The sequence below is a fragment of the Panulirus ornatus genome, chromosome 20 (assembly GCF_036320965.1).
Source record: "Panulirus ornatus isolate Po-2019 chromosome 20, ASM3632096v1, whole genome shotgun sequence".
Taxonomy (NCBI): Eukaryota; Metazoa; Arthropoda; class Malacostraca; order Decapoda; family Palinuridae; genus Panulirus; species Panulirus ornatus.
This window is the reverse complement of record NC_092243.1, coordinates 14,379,204-14,392,894: the sequence shown is the minus strand read 5'-3', so window position 1 is coordinate 14,392,894 and position 13,691 is coordinate 14,379,204.

Below are 13,691 nucleotides of genomic sequence, written 5' to 3'. Positions count from 1 at the left end.
TTCCGAGTCTTGAGGAAGTGTGCCTCTGTGTTAGCTCCGATCTTTGTAGGCTCTCACTTTTTCTTCTTCTTCGAGGCAAATCTTGGTGAAGTCAATCTCAAAGAAACGTCGCTCCCCTTGACTTCCACTTTCTTATTATTTGGAGCTCGATTCCCTTCTTTCTGATCACCAGTACGGATTTCATAGCACAAGTTCTAGTGCTAGTCTTGTCTCCTATGTGACTCAGGGTACTGGTGAAGCTTTCTCGTTGCCCTGGACATTTTCAAAGAATTTGACACCATCTGGTAAAGGATTTCTTTCGAAACTTCTTTTATTTGACTTTTCATGCTTCTCTCTGTTCTTTAATGCATAGTTTCCTCTCTCGTCTGTCCATTGTGGAAAGTCGTCGATGGAGAGTCTTCTCCCTCATACGTGGTGTCCCTCGTAGTTTTGTCCCTCATTGTTTCGTACCTCATTGTTTTGTTCTATTACCTAATTCATGTCTTATCTCCATAAATGACTTTAACTCAACTTCTAGCCTCATTAATTCCTCTGCAAATGATTCCACTCTATATATTTCACCTTTTCCTTTCCCTCCTTTCTCTAACACTCCCTCTTTCCCTCGCGTTTAACATATCTGCTTCCTTAATCCGACTTGTAGTGCAAAAATGCTATCTCTACCATTGTCCCTCTCCATACATCACTCATTTCCCACTTTAAATTTTCCAAACATTACGGTCAACCCTGAAATACCGTAAACGCACGGGACATAACCCATCATAACCCATCATAACCCATCATAACCCATAACCCTCCACTCTATACCCTGGACACCCACACATAATAATCACAAAACTTGCTTCCGAAAAGCTTGGGGCGTTGTACATTTTCTATTGAGGAGGTGGGAAGGTGGGAGGGTGAGCAGCTATTCCATAAAGAAGTTTTATTCGTCACAGTATTGAGTGCTCCCTCATCTAAAGATGACCTTCCCATCTCCCTCTTAGCCAGATTGGAGCAAAAAACTATATGCTTTGTTCCCTTTCCAGATATAATATTGTGATATTACTCTTTGCTACAAAAAATATTTTGCTACTGTCTTCATGCGCAGACTACTTGTATCTCTGCCACCACTATGGCTTGGAGGTATGACAAGACTTTGGCTGCTGCTTCCGATAGTTTCTATGTAGAGACAAGCCATGTGAGGATTGACCGTTGAGATCCCTTCTTCTTTCCTCAAACAAGAATTCTCCTCCTTCTTTCGTCTTTCCCCTTTCCCATAACGCTCCCACCTTTGGGAGTCAAATTTAGAGAGACCTGTCGAACTCTGAATAATTTTTTTCCAAGCTTTTTCTTATCCTGTATTTTACGAACATACGAGATATCCAGTGCCATGTCAACTGCCCAAAAACAGAGACAAAAGGATAACTTATTCTCACCTATTCTGGTGGGTAAATATGAAAGAGACTAATGATGAAAGCGAGGAACAGATAAGTGAGACAAGGTAGCAATTAGAATTTAAAACTGGTACTAAAGTATTGAGGAGTATAACAATAAAGGCAGTGTAAAAACATTCATACATTGAGATAAGAATAACGAAGAATAATCAAAACGTAAGAGGTAGATTAAAAAAAACTGTGAGTATAGTATGGAGTGTCTTAATATCTTTATGTACGACTGTAGGAAGGTGAATGAATGGGGAAGGGTAAGAGACAAGAGACAAAATAAATGGAAGGGGAAGGTAGAAGGGAAACACCGAAGGAGCAGTGACATATGGAGAGTAATGCTGACAGTGTAGTGACAGTATGGGTGAGGGAGACAGTAAGATCTAGTTGGTCTGCAGGAGATGGAGAGATGATGTAACGATATTCCTGTGGGTTCGAAAATATAGAACGAGAGGTAAGGAAACGTTAAAACGTTTGGCAAATTTAAGGATTCATGATATGAGAAAATGTCTTAGAGGATAATATTGTGTGTAACGTTAGATTAAGTCTCTCTTCTTGATCACGGTGAGTGCCATTGAGATGCGACGGTTACGCTGCGTTGTAACATCATGCCAGAGTGAAAAAGCGCGCGCAGGAGCTCCATTCAGGGCAGGCGAGCAGTGCTCTATCACGTTCACAAACAGCGTTAAGAATGGAAAGATTGTACAGGTGGGCTTGTGTCTTCAAGACAAACATCAGGGATATGGAGTACACCAGTGCCATACTATCCCACTGCTCTATACATTTAGATGCGACCGTGGCTGCATTTTAGGTAAGGGAACTCGACGTTCAGGTGTAGCAGGCGCACTTCGACCTGGAACTCAAGTCGTGGCTGAACTGTGGGTTTGAACCTTGTCGAACAATCGGCCCTGATTTCACCTTTCATTCATCCATCCCCTCTTGCTTATTTGCAAAATGTTCCAGATATCTGACTGGCAACATTCTGATCTATTTCTCAAACAGTCTTCACCTCGACTGTGAGGCAATGTTGGCCTCAACAACTGTCCACCGGTTGACCAAGAAACAGCTGGTGCAGGCTTCCTTCTCGTCTGCTCAACATCCTCACTCGCCCCAACACTCTCCTCACTTCATCGTCTGTCCACTATCCTCACCAACCCCAACACTGTCCTCACTCCACCGTCTGTCCACCATCCTCACTCGCCCCAACCCTCTCCTCAACCCGCCATTCGTCTACTATCCTCACTCACCCCAGCACTCTCCTCACCCCACCGTCCGTCCACCATCTTCACTCTCCCCACTCCACTGTCTGTCCACCATCCTCACTCTCCCAAACACTCTCCCCACTTGGCTTCTACTTACGCTCGACGGGATCCAACTTTTCCATTATATTAGATTTTCCTCACAAAACTGCCAAGAGCCGAGCCACTCTTCTGTCAGCACTGGAGCACCTTACGTGTTGTCCTCATATTTTTCTCACGTGTAGCAGGAGAATGTAGTCTCCCCTCCCTTTTGTGTCGTTCACTTATTGTTTAGATGCATCCTACCCTACAAGAAGGCGTCACACTACAGTCGGATATTACACAACATCAGGGCACCGTGCTACAGCCGGGCGTCACGCTACAGCAGGACACCACACTACAGCAGGATATGATGCTACAGCCAAGCATCACGTTACAGCGAGGCACCACAATACAACGGAGCATCTCGGTTCAGCAGGGCACAACACTATGGCCGGTCGTCACACAACAGTGTGGCGCCACACTAAAGCCAGGCATCACTTTACTACCGGTAATCACACTCTACAGCCAGGCACGACAGCGCAGTTTAAGATGATCGAACGGCATAACTTACAATGGCATGACTGATTGAGATGCTGTCTTTGATCACAACATTGTTGTAAGGGTGCTGAAATGACGTCTTCGCCCTAGTCTTCTCCAGGAAGGAAATAGAGTATCCTGCGTGTAAAGAACGGTTGGTTTCGGTGATGATCGCACCCTTGCAAACACCAGACTGAGGGAGATGTGGTGAATCATACCATCGGATCACCATATATGGCTGCCTCCTACTCCTTGCTGACCACTTCAACACTTAACCAGCAGCCGTTATAAGAAATGGCGGTATTCTTGATTTTATAAGTTAATCTTATAGGTATCAGCCAAGGTAATACAGTTACTAGTATAATTAGTTCATAAAGATGGTGAAGTAATGATTCTTGTCTTCTAAGTTGTGATATAGTCCACAACAATTTACGCTATTTCACAACCTGGCAATTATGAAACCAACCCTAGATATTCTAGAATCATATATCTGGCTCGTCTTATGTTTGCCAGAAAGATCCTGGTATTAACTGAACGATTACAACGTCCTTGTGCAACTTCCTAATGTAATAGTTCAATTTAGTGCCAGAAGTAACGGTTGAGTGAGGTGTTTGGAGTGCTGTGTTGTTCGGTATGGTGCCTGAGGTATACTGAAAATTCGCTGGTAAGGTGAGGACGAGGACTGTGATATGTGGTGTGTGTGTGTGTGTGTGTGTGTGTAGTGGCAGGGTAAGGACTATGGTGATGGGTGCCCAGATGCAGTGTCTACGTAGGTGGAATGCTCTTGAGTGTTTGGCAGGGTCTTATGGTTGAGTGATGAGCATAGTGTTGCGTAACTGAGAGTTGTATTGGAGAGGAATGGAGCGCAGGTGGGAGTGTTACCTCACTGTGTATGATGTGTAACTCGATTTGGTGACTGGGTAAGTTGTAAGGAATGTACTTCTGTTTGATGCCGAAGCCGAGTGAGGTGTGTAGAGTGTTGTGCGGCTGGGCAGAGTGGCTGTGTTATGTGTAGTTTTTCGGCTTGATGTTGCCCAGTCGGTTCTGGAGTGTTTTATGCCAGGATGTATAAAAGCTGTGAGAGGCGTGGTAGACAAATGATAGCGGGCTGGGTATAGGTGTTCAGTCTATTATCTAAACGATGTGTTTGTAATTGTCTGGGCCTGTGTCTGGTGGGTGAGGTATGTAGAGGAAAATGTTCTGTTTTTGGGTGACGTGTGTAGATTGTCGTGTGGGTTAGATTTTATTTGGCTTGTAGTTGTGGAGTGCTGTGTAGTTGGATGTTTTAGCTGAGTAGTGTAAGTGTAGTGTTGTTTATCCACAGGATGTGGCTTAGTGAAGTGTGCTATGCTGAATGGCTAGATATTGTCGCCATTTAGAGTGTGTGGAGTGTTGTGGGTTTAGTTATAACTGGGAGTAAGATGATTAGAGCAATTTTGTGTAGGATGTTGTGGCTGAGAAAATTTGTGGAGTGTTATGTGGCTGGATGTGTGTGTGGTTATGTGAGGTGTGTGGAATATGGCTGAGTGCGGGGGGGTTATGTGAGGTGTGTGGAGTAGTGTGTGGCTAGGTGCGAGGGCTATGTAAGGTAGGTGGAATGGTGTGTGGCTGGGTGTAGCAGCTTGGGAAGGTGTGTGGTTGGGTGTGATGGTTATGTGAGGTATGTGAAGTGGTGTCTGGCTGGGTATGAAGGTTATGTGAAGTGTATGGAGTGGAATGTGGCTGAGTGCAGGGGTTATGTGATGAGTGTGGAGTGGTGTGTGGCTGGGTGTGGTGGCCAAGAGAGATATGTGATTTTTTTTTCATGTGGCGGGGGAAAAGGCTGGCAGGAGTGTGGTTATGAGGGCAATATCTCAGGAGCCACCCACATCAGCTTTTATACCAGCACAGCTAATACACACTGCAGCGCTACCACCTCACTGGTGACCTCCTACTGTTACTTTGTGGTGCTCCAGGAAGGCGGATGGAACGTGGAAGGGAGCAGAGGGTGAGAGAGAGAGAGAGAGAGAGAGAGAGAGAGAGAGAGAGAGAGAGAGAGAGAGAGAGAGAGAGAGAGAGAGAGAGAAGGAAACAGGAGACGGAGGTAATGCGAGATGTTGAGAAGGAGAGAGGGGAGGCATTTATAAGAAAGGGTGGAAAGAGGAAGAGATGGAGGACCAGATAAAGGGAAATGTAGATAGACGATATAATCAGGAAACTGATTTCACAATACTGTGTTATTTAGAAGAAAAAGGGAGAGGGGAAAATTTTGAATAACAGAATAAGAATGACAGCAGATGCAAAATCAAGGATGAAAAAGGAAACTAATGTAAAAGAAAATTGGATAAAGAGCAGTATAGATGGCAGTATAGATACAATGAAAACAATAAGTTAGGAATAAATAAGCGATGAAAGTTAATGAGAAGAAAAAAGAAATGTAAGAAGAGAACAAGAGGAGGGAACTAAGAGGTAGAGTTTAACCTCCCTAACATATCTTCTAGATGGCATTATGTATGGCGAGAGTTGTCATAGACATAGAGGGACCACTACCAGTCACCAGAGCCAGGAACAAGTAAATCTGCAGTTAAGAGAGACGTCGAAAAGACCTGATACCTGAAACTGTGAGGAAAGTGGGTGGAGGGAGAGGGTGAGAGGCGAGAAACAGAATAATTGGAAGGGGAAGGCAGAGGGGAGAGACAGAGGGAGCACTGCCCTATGGAGAAAAATGTGGGACGGCGTAGTGACAGAACAACCAGCAGTCATCAGACTTGAGGAGAGCTTATGGGCGGGGGAGATATTAATGGCCAGGCCTCAGGAGGTGAAAAGATGATGTAATATAATTCTCCTAAACTCTTCGGAAATGATAAGAAAAAAAAAAGGTGCGGAGGGATTTGAAATGAGGATTGCATATGTGTGAATTCACAAGGCGAAAACTTGTTGAACAGAAATTGCAACTATCAACGTATCCTGTGTATATTCTCTTACTGGACTGAGAAACTTTAATGTATTTACGAAAGTGATAGAATGGATGAACTTTGGGTTACTGTAGCCATAGAATAGGTGTGATGTGTGTCTGTGGTGAGGAGAGCAGTGGTGCATTCCCTGTGATGTACTATTGTGGCTGTATGATAGAGGGAAAGTTAGGGCAATGGCGTGGAGTAACAACTGTTATATAAGTAGAGTCGTAGACTCATACCGATAGCCTTAAGTGGCAGCGAGTCATCTGTTGACAGCAGTAGGGATGTTATCTCATTTCTCCACCTCGTCTGCTTGATGGTATCTTCTAAGCTGTCGTTATTTTACTGAAGACATCAGCTGTCAAGCTCTCCTAGTCCTGAAAATTTTCTGCTATCAAATCCTAACTTAAGATCCTGAAACCATCAGTCAGCTTTTTAGTTGCATTCTCAATATTCCTTCCTCTATTACCTGCATTCCCCGTCTCAGGGATGTATCGTACATTCTATCATTTCTTCTTCGCATTTTTTTTTTTTTTTTGCTGAGTTGAATTTAGAAATAGGTTGAGAAGCAAGTGTACTTCAAGTCTATGCTTTCTCCCTACAATACCTTAACTGTCAATTCATACTTGGCCAACGGTCTTACTTTGCCCTCCTAAATGATCCAAGCTATGAGTTTATTTTTATTGTAACTAATCATTCCAGAAAAAAAAAATCAACTCTGCTTTAAGGCGATCACTCGTTGTCACTGTAGATACCAGTTCGGAGGAATCAACTCTATTTTTGATCATCTTGCTCTGTCTCTTCTGTGTTCCACTTAACATCATAAGGTTAGCCTTACCATACCAATATACAGCCGCCTGGACGAATTCCTAAGCGGGGAATTGCCTCTTTGGTTGGTGACATATGCGTTCCTCCCGTCTGTCTGCCTCTTCCTGCAGTAAGTCCTCATCCTCCGGCTGGTCCCCTCTCTCTAGCTCCTCTTCAGTCTATGGGTGACTCCCTCCGTGCTGCCTCCTCCCCTCCTTCCTACCCTACAGCTTGGCTCCCTGTATCATCCGGCACCACTTCCTGTAACGAGACTTCTCCGTGAATAATGTCCTTCCCTACAAACGTTATGTCCCGTGTACTTAGGACCCTTACCGGCACCAGGGTTACTTCCTGCAGTTACCCCTTTCTTGTCCGGGTCCGCAGTTTGGACCTTTTCCAATACTCGATTACTCTTTACACCCGTGTTTCTCCGTGCGTCAGATGTCTGCCTTTACCTCCAGGGCTTAGTCCTCACCTGCATTTGGGCGAGCGTCTGCATCCAGGACCTCCCTCACAACCAAGAATCCTGGTCGCCACAAGAATCTTCGTAGTCGGGCTACTTCTTAGTAGTCGCCTCCCGCCCTGCGCCGGGTGTCTCACTTGTCTGCAATTTACCCCATCCAGTCAGCTGCACAACTCTACAACAATACCTCTAGTAGTCGTCTGTAGATGGACTTAACCGTGCAGCCGTGACCCTCCCCTGCAACCGGTACCCTCTCTATAAGTAGACTTTTCCTTAGTTGCTGTGCCATTCCCTGACATCACGTCCATCCTTGTACTCATATCTCTTCCTATTACAGTCGTGTGCCCACCTTTCAGCCGGGTCCAGCGCTATGGCCCCTTACATCCAGCAGATGGTTCCACTCTGGCTTACATGACGATCCCTTCTTCAACTTTCCTCCCAGCAACCATGTAGGTGGGTTTTTCACCGGAGCTTCACTTCTCAATGACCTTCACTTTGGGTATAACCTTGATATGTACGTTCATGCGTACATATGGATTCTTCTACTGTCTCTAAGGTACGCTACCACACCTGTGTCCCCACTTCGTAGACAAGCTTCTCACAGCAGCTGAATTTTACCCTGCATCAGCAGGTCTCCCTGCACGTGGGCTTCACCCCAGCATCAGTCAGTCCCTGCAACTACTTGCTTCCCTATCGACGGTTCCGCTCAAGGCAGCCGTGTCATTCATTGTTGCCGAGTTCTTCCTCGTAGTCGGATTTCACCCTATCAGAACCATGTCCCCAACGAGCAGTCAGACCACGCACTGCAGCCGGACACCTTCCTTCCATATGCAGAAATGTTCATGTTGCATACAGCATCCTCCCCTCCGCACTACAGCCGCTCTTCTCCTTACAGCTGAGTCGCGTCCCCAACAGTCGCGTCTCCACCTTATAACGAGTCCCTCCCTCTCGCCTTTCCACCTCACCTTCTTGCTGGTAGGTGCTTCCCTCTCTGTACCAAGCTCCCCCACAGCTCACCATGTAACCGGCCCAGTCTTCTTCTTCCCAGACTTTTCTTGCAGCCAGGCCTTAACCTGGGCTGATGCTTCTGCAGTCGTGTATTCATCTTGACCTTACTGAAAATTAAACAGACAGATGAGTCCACTTTTTATCGTTTTGCTTAGCAATTCCTCACTCTCCGCTGGAAGCGCTGGAACTGCTTGTCTCTATTGAAGCTTAAGCTAGCAGATTCTGCTACATTGGGATTCATTGAGTCCCTGCTTTAGCGTATGAAATTTGCAATATCAACATCATTTTTGGAACATATTAGACTTAAATGTAATCATGGTTATTAGTCTCATCTACAACTATTACAGTTTACCATTCTCTGCTGCTAAATCAGATGGAAATTGATAGCACTGTTTGAAATATTGGAAGTTAGCAGTTTGGTCTACAAATCTGACCAGCTTCATAACATCTGGTTGATGCGAACAGTGTCCGCCATATTCACTCTTGACCCTGGCACCTTCGAGGGAACAATTGTTCCAAAATGTTGGTAAAGATGGAGTTCATGACCCATTTAAGCTTAAAATCTTATAACAACTGCTAGTCTTCATCCTTCTCAAAGAACTCCATAACGTCAACTGTTGCACTTACTGGGTTGTTAGGCTCTGATGTTTTAACGACTTACGTTAACACGTTACCTAATAATGTTTTTGCATATGAGTACTTCCATGCTCACAGTACTCAGCAGACGACGACGAAAAACATATGAGTAATCCCATACTCACAGTACTAGCCAGTCGACGTCCGACCTCACGGTCTAACAACATGTAGCATGAGCTGGGGTTCATGGTGTTCCCTCCCTCATCATACCTGCGTCAGCGTATTTTTACGTCGGTCATCAATCCCTTCCAGGGGATTAGGTCAGTCAGGGTTCATGCACCGTTCACCTGAACCGTCACACAACATTCACTTAGTAGTCAACGAAGACTAACCCACCCCCCGTACGCACGATGAATCTTGTAGACTTTGATTCTGTTGAAGAAGCATCATAATCACACGGTGTCGCCGGAAAACTGAAAAGTTAGCTTACACAGGAGTTAAGTAATGTTAAATGTTTAGACCTCTCTCTCTCTCTCTCTCTGTCTCTCTCTCTCTCTCTCTCTCTCTCTCTCTCTCTCTCTCTCTCTCTCTCTCTCTCTCTCTCTCTCTCTCTCTCTCTCTCTCTCTCTCTCTCTCTCTCTCTCTCTCTCTCTCTCTCTCTCTCTCTCTCAAAACTCCCCCACGGCCCAACAGCATCGTCTTGTTATCCAGTGTTATAGTGCTATAAGCAGCGTTCCTGTGGTGTCAGAACAGGTACCCTCAGCTCGCCACTATGACAGTCGTACGAGTCATCCCTTCGTCATTCAAGGTCATCATGCATCACCGGGATCATTTACTCTCCATCCTCACTCAGCGCTTGGCGATCGATGGTGGACGTTATTTGGCCGGCATTTGGCGCCCTGTGGCTTTCCGATGTCAGCTCACAGTGTTTCTCATGTGTAACAAGGATTATCTCTCCCCTCTCATGGGATTAACGCCATTCTTTGACTGAAAAGAAGGCAATAACCCATCCGGCAAATGGTCTAGTATTCTGGTAGTGTGGATGCACCTTCGAGTGTTCTCTTTCCCCTCCAACACCATCTTCTCTCAACACCCTCTGTTCTCTCTCCATCCTAATGTATAACAGCTATTCATTGTCTCCTCCCCTTCCCTCACCAGGGGATTCGAACCTATGCGCCCGACCCTGGGCGGCCTATGAATGCTTCACCATTAGGAACGCCAAACTCTACACCACGGATATTCTTGTATTGTACCAAATTCGTCTCCACCTCCTGACTCCTCTCATCATCACTTCCAAATGATCATTAAAACATATTTCACAACGAGACCTCGAGAGGGTCATGGGACAAAGTGATGATGTGATGCTGTGCAGAGACGGGTGGCGGAGGTGGTGGTGTGTGGCGTGAAGGGGAAAAAAGAAGCGTTTGTGTATGGATGCTATAGTTTTCCTTCCTTATCTTTAAACTTTCTCTTATTCTACTCTGTGTCTCGATATTTCCATTCTGTACCAATATTCCTCGCCATCTTGCATATCGCCCCTTGGAATCGCACTATTAACCAATCAAACTTTTTTGTGCGTCTTTCCTCGGCCAGGGATACGCCCGTCCCCTCACACACACACACACACACACACACACACACACACACACACACAAACACACACACACACACACATACACACATCTGCCGCCTATGCATCCGCCCGTTTCTCATTCTTACAGGCTCCGGACAGCACCGGTCTCATTTCATCTCGTCATACAGGTTTCTCCTCTCCTGATATTCTCATCTTATGACCAGAAGAGTTCATATAGGCTCTGCTACGGAAAAGCAAGTCTGATTACAAACTGTGAATACATTGTGAATAAATGAATAGCGACACGAACATTGTATATGAAACAAATGAATAGCGACACGAACATTGTATGTGAAACAAATGAATAGCGACACGAACATTGTATGTGAAACAAATGAATAGCGACACGAACATTGTATATGAAACAATCAGGTACCTTAACTGTGGAAGAGGGGTGTGGCTTATGAGCCAATCCAGCGTACGGTAACTTTAGTGGAGTCGCTTAGGGATCCGTGCTTGGGCCTATACTTTGCATCATCAACATTAACGATATTGACGTAGGGCTGAATAGCTTAGTGTCCCAATCTGCAGATGACACAAGAGAACGGCAGTGCCATATCAACAGAAAAAGATGAAATCGCTGAATGTTCTAGTAAATGGTAAAACCATTTAACGTCAGTAAATGTCAGCAGTTACAAATATGAAACCGAAACAAAAAATGATTATGAACTGATAGGCCAAAAGATAAAGGATATCCCTAGTGTGAGGGATCTAGCTAACACACACACACACGAACACACACACACACACAAATAAGGCTTCAATGATGATAAGGATATAATGATGACAGTGCGGTGAAGATAAAAGTGTAGTGAAGATGAGGACGTAGTGAAGATGTAATAATGCGTGGATGAAGATGTCGTACGGTGATAGCTAGGGAAGGTGAGGGTGTACTAAAGACATGAGTTAGTGCAGATGAGAGTGTAGTGATGATGTAACTTAGTGATCACGACGGTGTTGTGAAGATTTAGTTGAATTTAGATGGTGGTGTAATAAAAATGTACTTTTTTTTTTTTTTTTTTTTAAACTCACCTGAAAATGACTCGTCAGTGAGGTAGCGCCAGAAAACAGGCGAAAAGGGCCACATTCGTTCACGCTCAGTTTCTAGCTGTCATATGTAATGCACCAAAATCACATTCCCTTACCAACATCCAGGCCACACAGACCTTTCCACGGTTTACCCCAAACGTTTCAGCCCACTGACAGCAAGTCGACTCCGGTATACCACATCGTTCCAATTCACTCTATTCCTTGCACGCCCCTCACCCCATTATATGTTCAGGCCCAATCGCTCAAAATATTTTTCACGCCATCCTTCCGCCTCCAGTTTGGTCTCCGGCTTCTTGTTCCCTCCACCTCTGATACATATATCCTCTTCGTCAATTTTTCCTCATTCATTCTCTCGATTTGTCAAAGCCATTTCAACACATCCTCTTCTGCTCTTTCAACCATACTCTTTTTTTATTTTCACACATCTCTCTTACCCTTTCATTACTTACTCAACCAAACCTCCTCACATCACATATTTTCCTTAAACATTTCATGCACCCTCCTCCGTACAGCCCTATCTATAGCCTATGCCTCGCAAGCATGTAATATTGTTGGAATTACTATTTCTTCAAGCATACCCATCCATAAACATACCCCATCCATAAACAAATTGAAGAACCATGGGGACATCACACACCCCTGCCGCAGACCAACCTTCACTGGGGACCAGTCACTCTCCTCTCTTCTTGGTTACATCCACACACATTCAGACACCACAGTCTTAACCTTCTAGGAGGATGAGCACACCCCACTTGACTCCTTCTCTTTCCTCTTTTAGAAATTGGAATACAAGAAGGGGGGTCCGAAAACCACGCTTCCGCCACGTTTAGACGTCTTTTGCGACGCGGGGGATTACGTGGGAAGTATTTTTTCTCCCTTATCCCCTATATATATACATATATATATTTTTTTTCCGCTGTCTCCCGCGTTTGCGAGGTAGCGCAAGGAAACAGACGAAAGAAATGGCCCAACCCACCCCCATACACAATGTATATACATACACATCCACACACGCAAATATACATACCTATACATCTCAATGTACACATATATATACACACACAGACACATACATATATACCCATGCACACAATTCACACTGTCTGCCTTTATTCATTCCCACCGCCACCTCGCCACACATGGAATACCATCCCCCTCCCCCCTCATGTGTGCGAGGTAGCACTAGGAAAAGACAACAAAGGCCCCATTCGTTCACACTCATTCTCTAGCTGTCATGCAATAATGCCCGAAACAACAACTCCCTTTCCACATCCAGGCCCGACACAACTTTCCATGGTTTACCCCAGACGCTTCACATGCCCTGATTCAATCCACTGACGGCACGACAACCCCGGTATACCACATCGATCCAATTTACTCTATTCCTTGCCCTCCTTTCACCCTCCTGCATGTTCAGGCCCCGATCACACAAAATCTTTTTCACTCCATCTTTCCACCTCCAATTTGTTCTCCCACTTCTCCTCGTTCCCTCCACCTCCGACACATATATCCTCTTGGTCAATCTTTCCCCACTCATTCTCTCCATGTGCCCAAACCATTTCAAAACACCCTATTCTGCTCTTTCAACCACGCTCTTTTATTTCCACACATCTCTCTTACCCTTACATTACTTACTCGATCAAACCACCTCACACCACACATTGTCCTCAAACATCTCATTTCCAGCACATCCACCCTCCTGCGTACAGCTCTATCCATAGCCCACGCCTCGTAACCATACAACATTGTCGGAACCACCATTCCTTCAAACATACCCATTTTTGCTTTCCGAGATAATGTTCTCGACTTTCACACGTTCTTCAAGGCTCCCAGGATTTTCGCCCCCTCCCCCACCCTATGATTCACATAACCTTGCTCTTATTCACATTTACTCTTAACTTTCTTCTTTCACACACTTTACCAAACTCAGTCACCAGCTTCTGCAGTTTCTCACATGAATCAGCCACCAGCGCTGTATCA